We start from the raw sequence: 19530 nt of genomic DNA on the forward strand, positions 1-19530 counted from the left end.
AATAATGCAACGAAACCGCAATCTCCGTTCGTTCGACGACCACCGCAGAAGCGATTGGTACCTCTAAGTATACACAATGTGCAGTTGCAGTACAAATTATAAAGCTGAAGCAGTTGCCCACACACCAAGGCACATACACACTTGTTGCTCCAGCCAGCCGGGCAAAGGGAGTTCGAACTTCCCCGAGACGGGCTAAGCTAAGACGTCCCAAAACAAGCTGCAGCCACGAGGTGCGAGGGCAGATAATTTGCATAATGCAACATTATTATTATTTCCTCCGCCGATGACGTTTGTGGTTTAATTCAAGTCTCCGCACCGACCGGTCCCCGGTAGGAGATTTGAAGTCTGCTTTCATCGGTGCCACCGCTCAGCTTGTTGTTGGCCGCTTGAATCCCCCGGGATAGGTGTTTGGATACAAAGTGTCAAGAGTAAAAGTGTTGTGCTACTGGGCTGGCTGGAACTTCGGTATCATGGGAAACTTCTAGTGCCCGCACAAGAGTTGATTCGTCGAGGCGCAGGCGTTCGTTGCTTTCTCGTTACAAGTGTTTCCCGGGTTGCGTTGGTTGAAACTCATGCGTCATTGCTAGGATTTTAGTTTCGTGTCAGTGTTATTTAAAATTTAAATAAGTATAATCAGGAAGAGCTGTGCCTGACAGTCAAATAAAAATCAAATTTTAAAATAGATTTTTTGAGTAATAACTCAAAAATTCATTGCCAAAACGGGGTTCAACCAACCGGTACCATTTCGATTCACACCTCACCGTTTCAACAACAACAGGTGAAACTAACCGTGAAAAAATACTCTTCCGGACCGACAGAGACCTGTCACTGTGGAACATTTTGTTTAACTCCCGGTCAATTACAGCTGAGGGAAATATGTACCGACAACATAAATACACCCGAGAAAGTTTAAGAACAAGACCAACCCGCGCTTTTGAGCTACTGACTACAGCAAGTCAGGTGCGCTCAAGAAAGAATTTCATCAGGGAACGAAACAAAGTAAACGACACGGTCGATAGGAGGTGTGAATTTTCTGTTAATTTATTCACGTCGTCGAGGGTTCCATTCGATGATGAGTAGTTTACGATGAGTGAGTGAGTTGCCACCGAATGCGGAGATGACCGATGCGCGGTCTACGGTCATGGCCATTTCGATGTGCGGTCGAGGGTCGTTGTTTGGGGGGGCTGATGGCGTGAACTTCGTTTGTTTACTTATGCATGAATCATGAAGAGAAATTCATGATTTATCCGTCTCGTTAAGCATCTGTTTCTTGACTTTCAACGGAAGGTATTATGAAATTACAAAATATGTTACTCATTTTTTCGGGGTTTCACTTTCGTCTGTAACTAGAAATATTTTACTTGTTTTTTTCCTAGAAGAGGTGCTTAAAATAAACCCGAAAATCAAAAGTGACTCAAATTTCTATGAAAATAACAAAAAAAAATAGCTGCTGGCTAAAATTGGTTATTAGTTGCAACGAACCTTCAAATCTGTATGTGATCTTGAAACGTGTTACCTAATGTCGTGTTATTTTTTCACAAAGGAACAAATTGAGCCTCCGAGGTTTTAATAATTCTATTTTATTTTATTTTATTATTTTTCTTATGTAACATAAGATTGAAGATCTTTAAAACAAGGATGCGACATCTCGTGAGCTTGAGATTATTTTGAATGGGATTTTCCCTTTTTGAATCTCAGTGTGATGTTAGGTAATCTCATCGTAAGCATCTCAAAGGGTTCTTATCTTGAATGTCGAAACCTTCTCAACCTGAGAGTCACAAGCAGAAAAACTACTTTTTTGAGGGCAGAGATGCCATGGAATAATATTTGAACAAACTCTTGAACAATAAAACAATGTAACAAGTTTTCCAGTTCAGAAAAAGCTGAACATACCACAACTTTTTAAAACACTGTCAGTTATACCTGATGAATGTTAAAGGCCAATTATACATTTTTAAAATATGTTTATAGAGAACATACTGTTAAAAGTTCAGTTTAATCAGGTTAATGATATGAATTTGTTTATTTTATTTCTGTCTTAAGCAAGGTAGCGAAACTCATTATTTAGATTGAGGTTTTATCGAGTGAGGGTTTTCCTTTTTGAATCTCAGTGTGAAACGTTAACGTTGATTGTGAATGAAAGTTTTCAATTTAAAACATCTTTCTGAAGAATGTATTATCATGACTTGTACGAATTTGATTATAATATTTCTATCTTAGATTAATGCAAGTTTTACAGGATGAGCAAAAGGTATTTATGACCACACTTAGCACTGAAATATGTTGATAAGTCTCGCTCGTATTCAGAAGATTAGAGACACGCAAGTTATGAAATTGTATTTCCCACAGTAATGTACTTTTAAATCTGTTAAAAACGTTGTTGCAAAGTTTTTGCAATCAAGAACAAAGAATCGCAAACATTGAAATGCCCGAGCTAAAAATTCTTCAAAAAATCTCAATGACTAAATAAGCTTGCCAGAAAAAACATCTCAAATCTCCTGGACATTACAAGAAACTAGAAACAAAGTTATCAAAATCTGAATAGTCACATATTTGATTATCTAATATATAAAGATGAGTTGGACTATATATGTTTGTTTGTTTGTATGCACCTTATACAAATCCACACCGCTGAACCGATCAGCCTGAAATTTGGTACAGAGATGTAGTTGAACCAGGGTAAGGTTTTAGTAATAGTTATGAGCTCCTCCCACCTAAGAGAAGGGACCCTCCCATACAACTTTCGGTTTTATTCACACAAACCAAAAGTCATGGCACCCATTTGGTCGGCCGATTTTCGTTTCCTTTGGCGGTGTTGTTTTCACCATCACCATGGGCTGGGCATTAGAAACGACCATCCAGAGTTCACGTGTACTGGATAGCAAATCAAAGCTTGCTGAGCGTTAAAGATTGGAAAGGTAAAATTTTGGCGGGTGTTTTTTCCTTCTACTGTTCAAAACACGTGGTACCGGTACGAGATATTTGGATGCAATAATGAGCCTACATTTTGTATTGAAAGATACAACTATCCTTTAAAGAATATATTGACTAAAATTGTAGTGATTTTCAATGTGCTGCCTACCGCCCCGCTGGGGGGCTTTGAGAGTTTACAAGGATATACAGTGAACTGAACAGTCAACAGTGAATTGGCTTCTTCAGCTGAATAACTATTTGGACTGAATGCTGAAAAACTAATGAACCGATTTTCATAAACTCCAGCTTTTAACCAACCATTTTAAAATTTTTAGGATTACTTATAGAGAAAGAAAAAATCATAAGATTCAGAGTTATATGTTGATGGCTGCAATTTCAATGCTTTGATAGCCGCCGGGGAATCTAAATGGGGGATTAGAAAATTGATTAGATAATACAATCTGAGGTTTTAAGTTTTATACAATTCTATTTCATTGGCCAATTTACTTATACTTTTTACTTATACATTTCCATAACATTTAAAAGGTTATTTCGGTTCAGAGATGATTTCTTTTCGATAACTCCAAGAAACATTTAGTGCAACTTTCAACATTTAAGAAAAACAGTGTTGAATTAAAAAAGCGAAAAAAGCACACATACAATTTAAAACATGCCAAAAGAGTCTTAAACATGGTTCAACAAGGTTCGGAAATGTTTTTAGAAATATTTAATCAAATAAAACTTAAATACACCATTGTACAGGGAGATCATCCATCTTGAAAAGTGGGATAGTCTCCAAAAGAGATTAAAGTTTTTTGTGAAGTTTTTTGTGATCGATAGAGAAGAAGGAAATTATTTTGAAATTCAATTCATAATCCTTAAAACTATAAGCTTCTTCTAAAAAAACGAAATCGATAAACACAGTGGATAATCTCAATAAAAACTTTTAAAACACTTACAAAACTTACGTGGCCAAACATGGGCCCAATTTCTTAAAATGATGAATATAAAGCTTCCAACATTTCTAAAAATCAAACGACTCATTTCGATTAATATCTTTTGTGAACCCGAGCAAGGCCGGGTAAAATCAGCTAGTTATAAATATTAACACATTTAGTTCCGCAAGGACTGCAAGCTGGGAAACACCTAAATTCAGCATTAAAATTTTCAGGATCCACTTTGCCAAATTTAACAAATTTAATATCTTTGAATTACCGAAAGTGTTTTGTCATTTTTGCAGAAAAAAGGTTCATGATTTTATTTATAGCATTCGAGCTATGCTTTCATTCTACTTGTAGCGACAACCTAAAAAACGTAGTTCAAATTCTTAGGTAGCTATGTAGAGTTTTAATATAAATGAAGAAAATATGTAGTTTCCTAATCTTCCAAACAAATTATTGAGTTAGGGAACAGATTTATAGCATTTAAAAATAAAAATAAAGATTATAACCAACAAAAAAACTATTCCAATTAAAAAGCATGGCATCCCAGCTTATGCAACCGGCTGGAATCGACCACATGTGATAAAAAATCAGCGATTCGCTTAGGTGGGGCATAATAATCTTTAGAGCATGTTCCCCAACAAAATTCTCTACAAAGCTGACCTAATGTAGATAATGTTTACGGTAAGGGGATAGTTCAAATAACGCCCCATGTGGCAAATACGCGCCACTCGTGTTGTCAAGAAACTGTAACATTTTAAGGCTTCTAAATACTACCAATATATTTTAAATGCTGTGCTTTGCCTTGGCAAGTATGATTTTTTTTTTCATTAAATGCCCCTGATTTGTGAAAACTTTACAATTTAGTTTTTTTTAAATTTCGATATATCTTTTAAAACACTTTCAATAAGGTGTCACTTATTGAAGAAAAATGAATGAGCCAATATTTTATGATACATCGATAGAAAAGAATCTAAAGTTTAGATTCTAAAGTATCATGTTATGTTAAAAAAAATCATACTGAATTCACAAAAATATACTTTTTAAGTTTTATCACGGCACTTGCGGTGAAAATAGCATTACTTTTCAAAACGACCAATTTTCGTTGGAAGCGAACAAAAAGTGTGAAAACCACTTCTCAGGAATAATTCAGTCCAAATAAATCAACATTGATTTTTATTTAAATTTTGTTTTCAAAATGCAATTTTTCTTTCCAGTTCAAAAGTCTTTTAGTATAACTGTGTTTTCAGTCTTCGGCTGTTTTCTCGTGTGTTTGGCTCATGTTGAATACACAACGGCGCGAATTCGCAACACAGTTTTGTAAAGGTTTTGATGGCTTTTGACAACTAAGCTTTTCAAGCAGTTGAGTGAATTTAAGAAATGATTTTTTTTTTTTTGCTTTTGAAGAAAGCTCTTTTCTTCAATGACTTCACTACTTTTTTGCTCGAAATGTTCATGGAAAACATTGAAAATTGGCAATTCGCTTAGATGGGGGCATAATAGCGCATGCTCCCTACACTGTAGACTGAGTCGATTTTGGACATTTTTAAATTTCTCAAACCCTGAGGTCTAAAAAGCTTCGTTTTGGTTCAAAACTCATCGATGATTTTTTGCAAGTTATTCCTGACTACTTTTCAAGCAATAATTCGCGAGGCGCCAACAACAGTGATGTCAGTTGAATTGATTGTCAGTTGAATTTGATTGTTGATCTTTCAGAACAAAACATTAACTTTTCCATGCAATCATAAAAGTTCAAATTTACTCATGTAAACGTAACTTTAAAAATTTACAAAAAAAAACAGTAATGAGTTATGTACCAAAACGAAGCATTTAAGGGCCTAGGGTTTGAGAAATTCAAAAACATTCCAAAATCGACTCAGTCTACTGTACAGTAGAGTGGCAGCGAAAAGGGTCATGTCCGGCTTCGAAAACGAACCATATACATTTTGAAGATTGATCCAAAATTTGACCTAATTGAGCAATTCCTTAAAGGGCTTGTATTTTCAATTTTTTCACCCTAAAAAATTACCTTAGAGGAAAGGAAATTGAAAAATTTGAATTTTAAATTTTGATGACCGATATGAGTTTTTACTGCATAAAATTTCGAGATTAAGTACACCCCAAAAAGAGTTTGCAAAATTACAATGCCGTTCGGCGCAAACTCAGTGCCAAAAATGCGCTGAAACATTCGTTAAACAGGGTGGCCAGCGAGTTTTCATTTTCAAATTCCCGATTTTCCCGGTTGGGATTTTATTATTTTTCGGATTAAAAATATACAAATAATAATGTTTATCGGGCTTTTTTACCAAAAAGCAAGGCCGGATTAAAGGGGGGGCAAAAGGGGCAATTGCCCCGGGCCCCCCGGCTCAGAGCCCCCCCCGAGGGAAAAAAGATTTAACATTAATCATACTAGTAGTATAATCAAAATCATACTACTACAAATTCATGAAAAGAAACCAAAACTAGAATATCTGAATGAAAACTTGATAGGGTGATTTGCCAATCGTTGTCCCCTTACCCATTGTTGCACAGCATGACTTAAATGGTCGATATTTCAGCTGTTTTTAAACTTTTTCCCGAAAATAATACTGAATCATGTTAATTGGGATGTTTACTGATGAATTGAGGCGTTTTACGATATTTTTTGCTGTAAATATGCATATAACCACTGTTTTAATTTGTCATGTTTTTTTCGCACGATTTTCGTGCTAATTGTTAAACAAAACCTTAAGGTTCCTTCTACGGCAAATAAGGTTTTGCGTCAGAACAAAGCATTTTTCGTATCGGGGTTCTTTACGAAACGTTTGTTGGACAATTTCAACACCATGATTTTGGAAAAAAAAATACGATCCATACATTACTAGAGAAAATATCGGATCGTGCAACAATTGGTCCGCTCAATCCCCTTCTGTCCTATTGTTGTACATAAGTCCACTGCAAGATTTGTATGGAAATTTCAAATTTATTAAATTGTATACCTCCAAAAACTTTGTTTGCTTGTTTTAACTGCCAAAAAAAGCAATATTTTTGTTTTGAAAAATTAGTCCTGATTTAGCGCAACGTGTTTCGAATTGTACGGGAAATGAAAATTTTCATTCAAAAACCACCAGAGATGTACTATAAATTCAAAAACTTTGTTTTTTTTATTTTTGAAATATTTTTTGATACTTGCATACATTTCATTTGAACAAAATCATATCCTTACTTGTATTTCAGTAATGATTTTCGCTGTCATACAAAAAATTCAAAATAAAAATTTTAATTTCAGTGATTTTGTTTGCTAATTTGTAAGCTGTTCAACTGTAGGATGGAAATGAAAATCGCAATTAACTGCTTTTCATAGCCAATGAGTTTGTTGGTTTTAAAACCTTCGTAAAACCATGTCATGAAATTATTGAAAGCTCCAGCAAGCAAAACCTGCAATTTTACAAAACTTTTAATTTTTATTTTGAAATGGTTATAACTGTTTTTCGTGAAATACTCTGCTCATGTTGGCAAAAAATGAACCTGAAGAATAAGTAAAATCAATATTTTATCAAAGACAAACTTCCTTCCAAGCTTATTTGAATTTTCTGAAAGATTTTATTTGCAAATATTTTTTGCAAAAATTTTGCATACAGAATTCCATACGAAATTTAACACGTTTATTGATCATGCAAGTGAAAAAACTCGAATTGTCTTTTAATATGACTTTTTTTTGCTAAATAAGTGGATATTTACGTTTAACTATTAATTTTAGTAATTTTTGTTCTCAAATTAACTGTTTCCACTCAGAATTTTCATATTTTGTGCACTGAATGTTGATTTTCAATAATTCAACATTTGTTCAAAAACACTTCATATTTCCATGAAATTATTTTTCTATTTTCAAATATTAAAATTTAAATTTTGAAATAATTAATTTCGTTGAAAAACATATGTATGTATTAAAAAGTCGAACTACTTGCTATGTCCCAAAAGTGTTGAAGTCACTTAAACTGCTTTGGCTTTGAGGGAGTACTTTTTTATCAGATTTATTTTGAAATCTTTTATCCTGACCATTCACTCAACAAAGTATCTAAAGTTTGTTCTTAAAATCCTGTTTCTCAAGTTTTGAGACGAGAAATTCAAAAAAACTGTATTTCATGTCAACAGAAAAATAAAGAGTCAATACTTCTTGAAACTTAATTTGATCAAAACAGTTTTTCAGCCAGAAAATTGTTTGGAAGGGTTGCAATGTGAAATAATTGTTTCTTAACATTTATTACAAGTTATTAAAAATATTCAAAATAAATTTACTTTTTGAAAAAAAAAATCAATAAATCAGACGAACGATCTGAAATTTTGGGCGTGATTGAGTCCATTTTTAAGCTTTAAATTGATATTCATTATGTAAAAATCGATCGACTTCCAAGTGAGTCCTAAAGCATTTATTTCATAAAATCCCACTTTCTTTATAGGGGTAAAGGGGGGCAAAATAGAATGGGTCTGTTTATCCTTTCACCTGTAAATCGGCACGTCAAAAAAGTTTTATATTCCTTTCAGTTACTTCTATGGGATTTCAATGTAATAAAATTTTATGTTGGTAGGACATATATAGAAAAAGCTCAGTACTGGGCAAATAAGGTCAAATAACACTCAGATGACTCCGGTTAAATTAAGCGGCAGATTAAAGTTTCTGAGGAAATTTCACGTGTGATAAATGATATTCCAGACTTTCAAACCGGCAGCTTTGTGATTTTTTTCGATTTAAGGTCCGAATTTTCCCATTGTGCATTGAATTGTTTATATGAAAGACCCCCCCTCAAAAGGGGCCGCCTTCAAATTGGATTTCATATGAATTAAAAGTTATCATAATAGCTTCCTTAACAAATATCAGCCACTTTGAATATATAATGGCTGAGCCTTAAGAAGTTTTTTAAATGTTCAACCATTGGAAAAAATCGGACAACATTAGGCACGATATAAATTTTGCCTGTGCAACTATTAGGCACAAACAAGCTGTTTTAAATGATTTTTAAAATTTTTATGTCACTTTTTTCGATGACTTGAACTTTTGGATCTTGTTGACCAATCCTGTATGAGCGCAATCGACAAAAAAAATCAAGTGAATTCGATTGAAATGACTAAAATACAGCATAAAAACCAAAATCATGTGCTTAGCTGTTCAACAATTGGCAAATCACCCTATATAAAAACTAAAGGGCCCCCGTGAAATAAAATCTAGATAAGTTTTTGTCTTAAAAAAGTTAAGGGGCCCCCTAGAGTAAGCAGTGAAGGAGCTCTCCCACATTTTGCGAGCTGAGAATGCTTCTGAACAAAGCCGAATTCGAAAAAAAAATAAGAAGAATATGAGGCAAAACACCTCAAATTTTATTTTTTTATCGAAACATATCAAATAAGATATTCTGTACAGAACAGGTAAAATAAAGGAAAAACATCTCCTCATTTTCATTACATTCAAACGTCATGCACAACAATAATGATTGTTGAAACGTTAAGTTTCCAAGTTATGGTTTACTACACTAAAATAGCAGCCAATTTCGCTTTATGATAAACATTTCAAAATTTTACCCGGGCAGTATCCGGGATAATACTGCGTATTATAATAACTTTTTACCTTTCAATCATAATTATTGGAATTTTCATTGGTTTATAAATAACCCTTTTCCCTCCCTATTTTTGAAAGTAAAATCTTTAAAAAAAACTGTAGTTGCTTAAATTGAACCAATCGACAGTACAGGGTTTTTTTTATTGAGTTTCCATCCCAATTTCTGTCTTAGACTTGAAATTGGTATTGGAACATTTTTAACTGATTTAACCAAAATTTTATCATCTACTGAAGTGAATATCCTGATTTCAGCATATCATTTTCCAAATGATCATTCTCAAATTATCATAAAAACGATCTGATAGTTGAGTTGCTACTATCATTGAGTGATTTTTTTAATATGAAGATCTCTATGATCTTAATCTTATCTTTTTCCAGATTCATTGGAATTTTCAAGTCTTGTGTTATTTCTTCAGTTACTGGAGTTCAGTTTAATAATTTTTCTGAATTTGAAACTTCAGGATCTTTTTTTAAGGTACTAAACTCGTTTAGATTCCTTATCTGATTTTTTCAATGAAAACTGATTCTGTGTTTTAAAAACTTAATCTTTATTCTCAATTTTTTTTTCAACCGATCATTTTTGCACTAATACCGATGGCTTTTAGGGCATCGATTGAAACTTTCGTCACATTTAGAATAACAATTTGATAAAAAAAATTTATCTGATGTAAATCATATTCAAAAACATCTCATGAAAAGATTTTTTTGGTGTTTAAAGACATAGAATTGAAATTCACATTTGGTGCAATTTCTGTTTTTGCTCTGATTGTAACTTTGTATCTCTTTTTTTAAATTTAATTCATACTTTATTTCTCAAAACTTGATTTGAAATTATGATTTAGATTTGAGACACTGAATTTTGATTCTGAATATGACGTGATTTTAAGTTTTGAATTCTTAAACTCTTATATCTTTATCACTATGGAATGTGGATTCAATTATTTTGTTAATTTTTTTTTAAATTTTGTTTTCTATGTTTCAAATCTTTATGATCCTTCTTAATTGTCACTAGGTAAATATTTATCAAATAAGCACAAACCAAACGATCAATGATGATATGAAAATCATGTAGAATATCCATCCGTTCATAATTTTAGTTAAGGGTGATAATGGTTTAAAAAAAATGAGAATTAAATTTTACATTTTGCAGCATTCATCAGAGTTTTTATTTCTAAATAATTTCTATACTCTTCCGCAATGCTTTTACGTAATTGATTAACAGTTTTTATTTGAAGATTCCAGTAACTTTTTTCTCTATTTGAAGATAGTATACTGAACTCATCTCCAGTTTTTTACACGTTCAAAAGGTTTTGTATTTTCCGTGTAGCGTTTGAAAAAAAATCAAATTATAGGGCCCCCCGAGAAAAATTGCCCCGGGCCCCCCGATGGCTTAATCCGGCCCTGCCAAAAAGAAAATATATATATTTTTTTTAATTTAACGTAAAAGTGCGAGAAGACTCTCAGATTACGGTGATATTCGTGACATTTCACGAGGCAAAATTTAGAATTGTGATACTTTGAAAATTTCAGGTTTAAGTTCCGATTGAAAATGAGTTTATTTTTCCTGTACTCATGTTGAATAAGACTATTGCGTTCTGTTTTATGGAATTTGACATAATAATCATGAACGATAAATTTGGAATAGAATTAATGATCCATAGATCAGAAATTAATTTTGAATTTGATTTGAGGATTCGAATTTTAATTTTAGTTTCTTATGCTTACCTCAAATTACTGATTGCGTTTAATCTTATACTTAGTAAGCATTCTGATTTTGTTTTTAGGATACTTGTCTATAATACTGATGTGTTTTTAGAGCCTAAGTTCTGGATGCTAAATTGTAAATTGTAAGACCAAGCCCACCAATGGTTGCTAAACCTCGAATCGAGTACATTCAGCAACATATCTATCAAGTCATCATCGCACCAACAGTCGCTAACTTGATTCGAGAATTAGCATTCGAGCAGTGGGTTGTTACAAGATGCGTTTACATAGCAACCCGGTAGCAACGCAGCCGGTCGTCGCCTTCAGAAAATAAACAAACACAAATACCAACCTGGATGGCAACAATGGGTGCGAAAATCAGTAAATAGATAAAAACGCAACCAATCAAACCATCAAAAATACCGACCGAAATAGCAACGCCCGGTGGGCTTGGTCTAAATAGATAAAAACGCAACCAATTAAACCATCTAAAATACCGACCGAAATAGCAACTCCCGGTGGGCTTGGTCTTACTGATTTTCGCACCCATTGTTACCATCCAGGTTGGTATTTATGTTTGTTTATTTTCTGATGGCGACGACCGGCTGCGTTGCTACCGGGTTGCTACATAAACGCATCCTGTAACAACTTACTGCTCGAATGCTATTTCTCGAATCAAGTCAGCGACTGCTGGTGCGATGATGGGTTGATAGATATGTTGCTGAATGTACTCGATTTGTGGTTTAGCAACCATTGGGTGGGCTTGGTCTAAGGTTTCAAATTCATTGCACATTAACCGTGAACTAAGAAAAAGGTTATGTTCGAGAAATTTTTCCAAGACGTTTAATTATTACATACATGATAAGCATAAAATATTCTAGACATGCAACTAGAACACTCCAGAGCACCAAAATTATGCGCTATGCGCACAAACCCGACTTTTTTTTTAGAAATTCCCGAGTTTTCACGAATTTTTCCATGAAATTAAAACTGAGAAATTTCCCCGCTTTTGAGAAATATATAAGTCATGATGAAACGAATGAAATTAGGAATTCAATAAATTCATATATGGAAAATTCGTCGTACGGTATCATGAAAACTGAAGATTTTCTGTATTGGCACTTCGAGAATTCAGTTGTCTTGTCATTTTCCCTTGTTGATAAAATTTTAATATGACTAGTTCTTCCCTGTTGCATATGCATACTTGATTCGATCTTAAATTTCTTTGAAAAAGCTTCGACATCTAAGATAAATCAACCAGAATCTTGGGATTAGTTCTCAGCTGTTTTCAAAAAAAGACCGTAACCTGGTTGAGTTGGCTTTATCAGCGAGGTAGGGGAGATAAGGGCATAACGAGCACACAGGGCATAATAAGCACTCCTTTTTTCTACAAAAGTACGTATTTTCTTAAACAAATTTTCATAAGGATGTGTTTGGTACTACCTATAGTATTAATTTTTCACCAAAAAAAGAAACATCATTTTCATCTTTACAGAAATATTAAATAAAAATCAGCTAGGTTCTCAAGTGACGAAAATATTATAATTTTTGAGCACCACCAAATAAGCTGTTATGACCTTTAAATCATCTTGATCTGAAATGTACGCACTGCAACATGATTTACACATTGTTTCTCAATTTTCACCATCATAAAATTTTTGATTTTTCACTTTAATCAATATTAAAACGCGTTTTTACTTAAATTTGTTGACCTGGGGCGAATAGAGCTCTTTTGATCAGGGCAAGATGAGCGTTTTCTGCCGTATAACAGCCGTATAGCAGCCAATTCAACTCGATGAAGTCAACTGAATAATAGAGCTACAGCTTGACTTGGTTCATCTGTCAATTTGGCCTATTGGTAAGGTGTCATAGAGGTAATCAGTTGACTCGGGTTCGATTTCTGTTCGAGGGGTTTTTTTTTAAATACCATTCATGATTGATTTTTTGATTGTTTCATTATAAGCAAATATAGTATAAAACTAATATACCTCACTCTTTAAAAAAAACAAGGCGACACATCAAGCACGACATCATGTGGAGAAAGTTCCAACTATCACGTATAAACTTCGACGATCTGAACTACTTCTGGCGGATATCTGACTTGTAGGTGGTGCTGTTGTCGCTTAGGGCAGTGATGGTGGTACTGTCAGTGACTTTAGTAGGAACTTTCGTCAGTAGGTGGTGCTGACATACGTGTCCTTGATGAGATGTATGGAGAAGGCTGACAGTGAGGTATATTGGTTTTAATATATTTGTTATAAGGCTAGTAGCATCATCCGTCAAACAAAACACCAGAAACATAATGTATGAGCATGTGTTAATTATTTGAATTTCACAAAAAGACCTAGATTATTTTGTTACTGCTTTGTTTGATGAATTTTTGTCTCACCGTTTAGTGCAAAATGCATCGAGAATGAATGATAAATGAAAAAAAAAATCACCTTAACCCGGAATCGAACTCAAGTCTACTGATTACCTCTCCGACACCTTACCAATAGGCCAAATCGTCAGATGAAACAAGTCGAGCTGTAGCTCTTTTATTGAGTTGACTTCATCGAGTCGAATTCGCTGCTAGATTCCCCGGCAGAGAACGCTCATCTTGCTCCGAAAAATGGTGCTTATACTGCCCCAGGGAGATTCTCATTATGCCCCTACAGTGACTGGTTTTCAGCTTTCGCCAAAAAATTTTAAAATGCATTTTTGAACGTTTTATCTACTTTTTCAAGTTTCACCCAATAAGGCAATTGTCTATTTGAGTGTCTGAACACGAAACAATGATGTAATTCATATATTATAGCTGTTCTCTATGGTTAAATAAGCGTTTCCTTAAGGTGGCCATTATGCCCTTATCTCCCCTAATTATTATTCACATTGTTGATCTATTTATGTCTCTAATGAAATTCGACCTCACATTTGGTTCGATAAGCAACAATATTTAAGACGAATTGGCCATCCTTTTAGGTTTATGCAACACACTCGGGATTCTCAACTACTGATTGCTAAAGAAGACAGAGGGTTGAATCGAATGAGGAAGCCATCTACCAGTTATATGCCGCAACATTTGAAGCAGATATGTTTGTTTTTTTTGTTTAATTGAATTCTCGCAAGAGGATATCCAAGCAATCAAAAGTCCCATATATACTTTAATGAAGACGTTGGAAGTAACATTTTGGCTGAAAAAGTAAGGGACTTAAGTCACATAAAATGCACAAAAGTACTGAAAAGTTCTCGAAACGGGATTTAAAAGATATAAAAAGTGCATTGAAAAGTGGTACTTTCTTCCTGGCTGGCTGGATGGTTGCGTGGGTGAGCCTGCAGGTATGCTGCAAAAACTTATCACCACTTCAAGTTTAAGTTTCAGATAAAACATCATCTACGCATGGCCCTGTGGTGACGTGTTTGATCGCCACCATGAAGGTAGGAGCTCGATTCCGAAGCCGGACATGTTCTTTTTTTTTAAATGCGTTATAGAAGAAAGTTGCAATCGAGCAACAAATTGAACAAATCTTGGCAAACCGTAATTTTGGGATCCAGCGCGCCGCATCGTGTACTGAACAGAGTAAAGAATCAAGTGAAAGTGATTTATGTAAGATTGGGTGAGCAGGCTTCGGACGGCTCCTGAGGTGTCTATTCTGTTATTAAATAGTCCTCAGTCGAATTTTTAATCTAAACTCTCTAATTCGATTCTAAATCAGTCTCATGTAATCCTCAGAAGAATTCAAAGCTTGGTTGGAACAGTCTAACGAAGAACTAAAAATGGATCAAAATGCAACGAACAATCAACACTCCCTTTTTTTTTTTGCTTCAAACATCGCCTCATGTCTAATTCAATCAAATTCATGGGTCAAGACTAGATAATCATATTTAAGCTAGATAATCATATATCTGGCTATATTGGTATCAAAGTGGAAACTCCAACCTTCTAATGAATTTTTAGTACTTATATGAATTTATTTCACCACGTGCAGAAACGACTTAAAAATAGGTTTTAACGAGTTGTATTTTGTTCCATTCCTATCCATTACACGGTATAATCTATTTAACAGTATTGTACAGCTTGCTACATTCCATCGACGAACTGTGTTCTTTTCACACATTCTTGTGTACAGTTGATGCTTGTATTTCCAGCGACCCTAATAACGAAAAAGCTTCAAAAGTCACTGTTTCCCTATTTTTGTCAGTCGATACATCAAGTTAACGAAATGGAATGGGTTTGTAGTAAGTAGGACATGAACTTTAAATGTCTCAAAATTATACATTTGTCACTCAAAGTATCGAGGACAAATTTAGAATGTGTCAAAAGTACGTCATTGCTGACACTTTTAGCGACTCATCGTAACAAATTTGGCTTTCATCGGTAATTTGGCTCCAAGTGACCCATGTAAGTAGTTAACCGCAAATTTTCCAGGCTACTTCCAACGAGCTTGTGATTGTAGTAAGCAAACTCAGTCCGACTTCTCGCTGGTCGAATAATGCTTCTCGAAACAAACCGCTATACAAATGGACTCGGAGAAACCTGGAAGTGGAGTCACTGTTCCATGCCCCGGGTGAGAAATTCCCCAAGTTACTGTCGTCGCTGCCTTTCCTTTCAAGATGGATAGCGAGCGACCGGGCGGCGAGTTTTCTAATGTTTTCAAACGAAGTGGATAAACTGATGCTAGGTAAACAACAGGCAGCAAAACAAAGTGAAGCGCGCATTAATCGAGGTAATCAGACCATTCTTACGTGACAACCTCGGCTGGCTGAAACGGGTCTCGGCTTCGCTTCTCTTCCTCCGAATAGAAACCATACGTCACCGCTGCCAAGTGAGTCAAATATAGCTGGAGTGGAGCACCCCTCACCGTCTCACACTCGTTCGGCACCCGAAGAGAACAAAAGTCGTGAGCTTCAAACCTTCTCCACCAGGAGGAGTAATTGAAACGTAACGGACGGTTTTGTTTAGGTTGCTGCTGCGGCTGCTCCCTTTGATCCATTGAAGTACCCCTCGGAGGCTTGTTTCGCAGAAAGCTACTTATCCAGTGCTCCGAGTTTATGCTACATGTTTACCTAAAGGGCCGCGCCGCCATTTTTAGTTTTTTTTAATCTGGCCGATGGGAAAGTATTCTTTGTACATTTGTTTCTATTTAACAGTTCACACTCGCGAGGTCGGTCTGTCGGCTGTTTTGTTTGGGGGTAGATATTACTTTCTCAGGGCACCTCTCCACGAATTGTAACACACAACAAGCGATCGCAATCGTGCTGACATTGTCAAAACAAACGCTCGCTCGGTGCAGCCGCTTATTGTGCGAAAGTATCAGACGCCAAACTCTCGAGGGCACTTAGATCAATGGGACGCAGCAGCTATTCTAGGTGCCGTATCTGTCTTCAAAATAGCTCCAGTTACAGGTTGAGGTTGTAAAATTCCCAACGGTTCGCTGTTTTATTTAATTTTTTTCGGGTGACCTGAGAAAGACCCTTCGAGGCCGCCAGAGGGCGCGGTTTTTATACCAAGCAAGCACCAATTCAAGTGATCTATGTGCCCCATACAAATTGGTTATTGTCTCGCGTTCGGGTCGTACTCGTACACGTTCTGTCATGTTCTGTGAGCATATCTGTTTACTGGTCGTTAGTTGATTGTTATTATGTTCGGAATCACGAAGCGTGCCCAATCCGAACTGGCGTTTTGTGTGTGCTAATCCAATTAGTACTAACTGCCACTAGTTCACTCTGCTCTAAGTAGATGGACCTAAGCCGATAAGAGCCGACGACTTTGCATTGAAATAAAGTGGCGCCCGCATTCAAATGTCGCCCTTTTATCAAAAGGAACAACTGTTGTGCAATTTTCTCAGCAACCAATTTGAAACATATTCGGTAACCTTAGTTGGACAGATTACCTGCTGCAGCCCTTCTGGCTTCACATGCCACTCTAATGACTCGAGGCTGTGGAACGTTCGTTTAACGGGAAATTGGTGTAGAATGGTTCAATTTCCGATGGAGTTAATTGATCAAAGGTTTCTTACAATTTGAATTTAGAATATGCGGGTTTCCACCGGTTTCAAACACTTGACCAATTTCGTTGATTGTATCTTGCAAACTGTTGGACCTACGAATACGAAGCTTGAACATTTAGAGCGTTTTTAGATTATGTCGAACACTATTGTTGTCTAGCTATTAACAACTGAAAGACCATAAAGAACGATAAATGTGAAGCTCAGCCGCGGTCCTAGAGCTGGGCTTTTGGGGGGGGGGGGGGGTTTAAGGTGGAAAGATGGCGGGGGATCGGATTGGTGAAAAGATAATTTTTGTAATTCATAAATGTGGCGAATTAATAAATTTCTCGTTATGAAAAACAATATACAAATGAAAATAATACACGAATTTTTGGAGAAAAAATGTAGAAAAAAAATATGAAGTTATCCACAATATTTATCGCAAGATTCTATATATCAGTGCTAGGCTCTTAGCAAAATGTTAATGATTTTTATAATGCATCTACACATTTAAAAACCCAAACATTTAAGAAATGTGTTTGGTAATAATTTCTATGAATGCAAAACTAATTGTCTAATTCTGATATTTTATTTTTTCTGAAACTTTTTGAATAAAATGCTGAAGCTGAATAATAAAATTTAAATAAATCGTATAATTATTTAATATTTTGAATTCTGGTTTCGATTTTTCAATTTCTAGCTTAGCTTAGCTTATTTGACTTCTCACATCAAATCGTTGAACCCGTTGAAAACTGTTCATAATGACGATTTTTTAAAATAATATATTCCCCCTTATTCAGCGCCGCGCGTGAGATGACGATAGTCGAGTTGAGTCGGAGTCACGTGAGTCTTGTCGCCTTATTCCCGAAGCCGATGTGACAGAGGTTCATACCCAGCTGACTACTAGATTAGGATAATAACTCAAAAAGTCCATTCTTAAAGACGTTTCTCACCTAAAGCGACTACTGGAATCGGGTGACAAGGGTGACTCGACTATCGTCACCACAAGCGCGGCGCAGTATTGGTGACGTGAAACTTGTTCTACTGAACCACACCAACGATCGTGGAGTTCGAAATATTTTCTTTTGTTTTCACTACAAATTAATAAGAAATTAATGAATGGGATTTATTAATTTGTAATGAAAACAAAAGAAAATATTTCGAACTCTACGATCGTTGGTGTGGTTCAGTAGAACAAGTTTCACGTCACCAATACTAGCTACTCCGTGATTGACCGAGGCCATCAATTTTGCACAGAGGTCAAAAGAAAGGCGCTTCAGCATGGGATTAGGAGCACTCTCTCAGTGTACAAAACTGATGCTCTCTCTTTAATCATTAATAACGGCGCCGGCCACGTCCTAGTAGTCAATAGGTAGATAGAAAAAAGGGAAAGGGTCGACAAAAATGAATTTGTGCTTTAAGAACGAGGTTACCTCGGCATCCTAGCAAATTACCTGGGTTGGGAGGTCAGGTTAAAGGATAAGGTTTGGAGACACTTTTGACAAGTGTTTTAACTGTTTATTATGAATCCTGTTCTTTTTCTACTGTGTTTCATCAAGTTCTTATTAAAAACAGCTCAGTTACCGTAATTAAATCTTGCGAATTATTAAATAAGACTCTTTTATCAGGCCCAAAAATCAAAACTTACCAACAATTTATTTGAGTTCATGGTTTTTTTTCGCAAAAAGTGTCAATAAACCTGGGCAATATTTAGGAGGTAGTATTCCGATTGCGAACCAGGCATCCGGGCCGGACTGAACTTGTTTTAAAATTTTCACAAAATATCCGGGCAAGTCCGGAGCAATCGGAAGTGCTCAAACATCATACACTTCAAAAGTGTTTAGGAAGGCCCTATTTTTTTGGAAACACTACGCGTCAAAAAACAGTGAGCGGAAAAAATAGTAACACTTCGCGTTTTGTTTTTAAAATATGAATGATTGTAAATCGTCAAAATTATCTGTAACAATTTGTTATAAATTGTTCAATTGTTCAAAACAATTGGCGTTGAGGACCAAAAATATGAAAAAGGGTAATATTAAATATTGAGGTTCATTTCTTCAATTCACTCAACAAAAATAACTCATTTCCAAATTCCTAAGAATCAAAGACCATTTAAAAAAATCAGAAATCAAGTTTAATACTGGCAATTATTTAAAGATTCCTTTTTGTAAAGAATTATACTCTTATAAGACTCAGAATATTCTCCAAATCGAAAATTCAGAAATCAAACATGAAACGATACATTAATTCAAAAAGATTATTTATGAGGTGATGTTAAGGGGGGGGTAGGGTCTAACGGGTATAAAAAAAACACCATTTTCATGATTTTTTTCTAGAGCTATCGTTCAAACAAATGTATTCAAATTTTTTGCATTATACAAAGCATTGTTAAAAGAACATTTAATAATTTTTT

At 35.2% G+C, this 19530-nt stretch overlaps 1 protein-coding gene across 1 annotated transcript in view; it reads right to left on the reverse strand.

Moving 5' to 3' along the window:
* LOC129739098 (death-associated protein kinase related-like) overlaps window positions 1-19530 on the reverse strand; it is a 383120-nt gene that overhangs the window by 142825 nt on the left and 220765 nt on the right. The window lies entirely within an intron of this gene.

This window comes from Uranotaenia lowii, chromosome 1 (assembly GCF_029784155.1).
Source record: "Uranotaenia lowii strain MFRU-FL chromosome 1, ASM2978415v1, whole genome shotgun sequence".
Lineage (NCBI taxonomy): Eukaryota > Metazoa > Arthropoda > Insecta > Diptera > Culicidae > Uranotaenia > Uranotaenia lowii.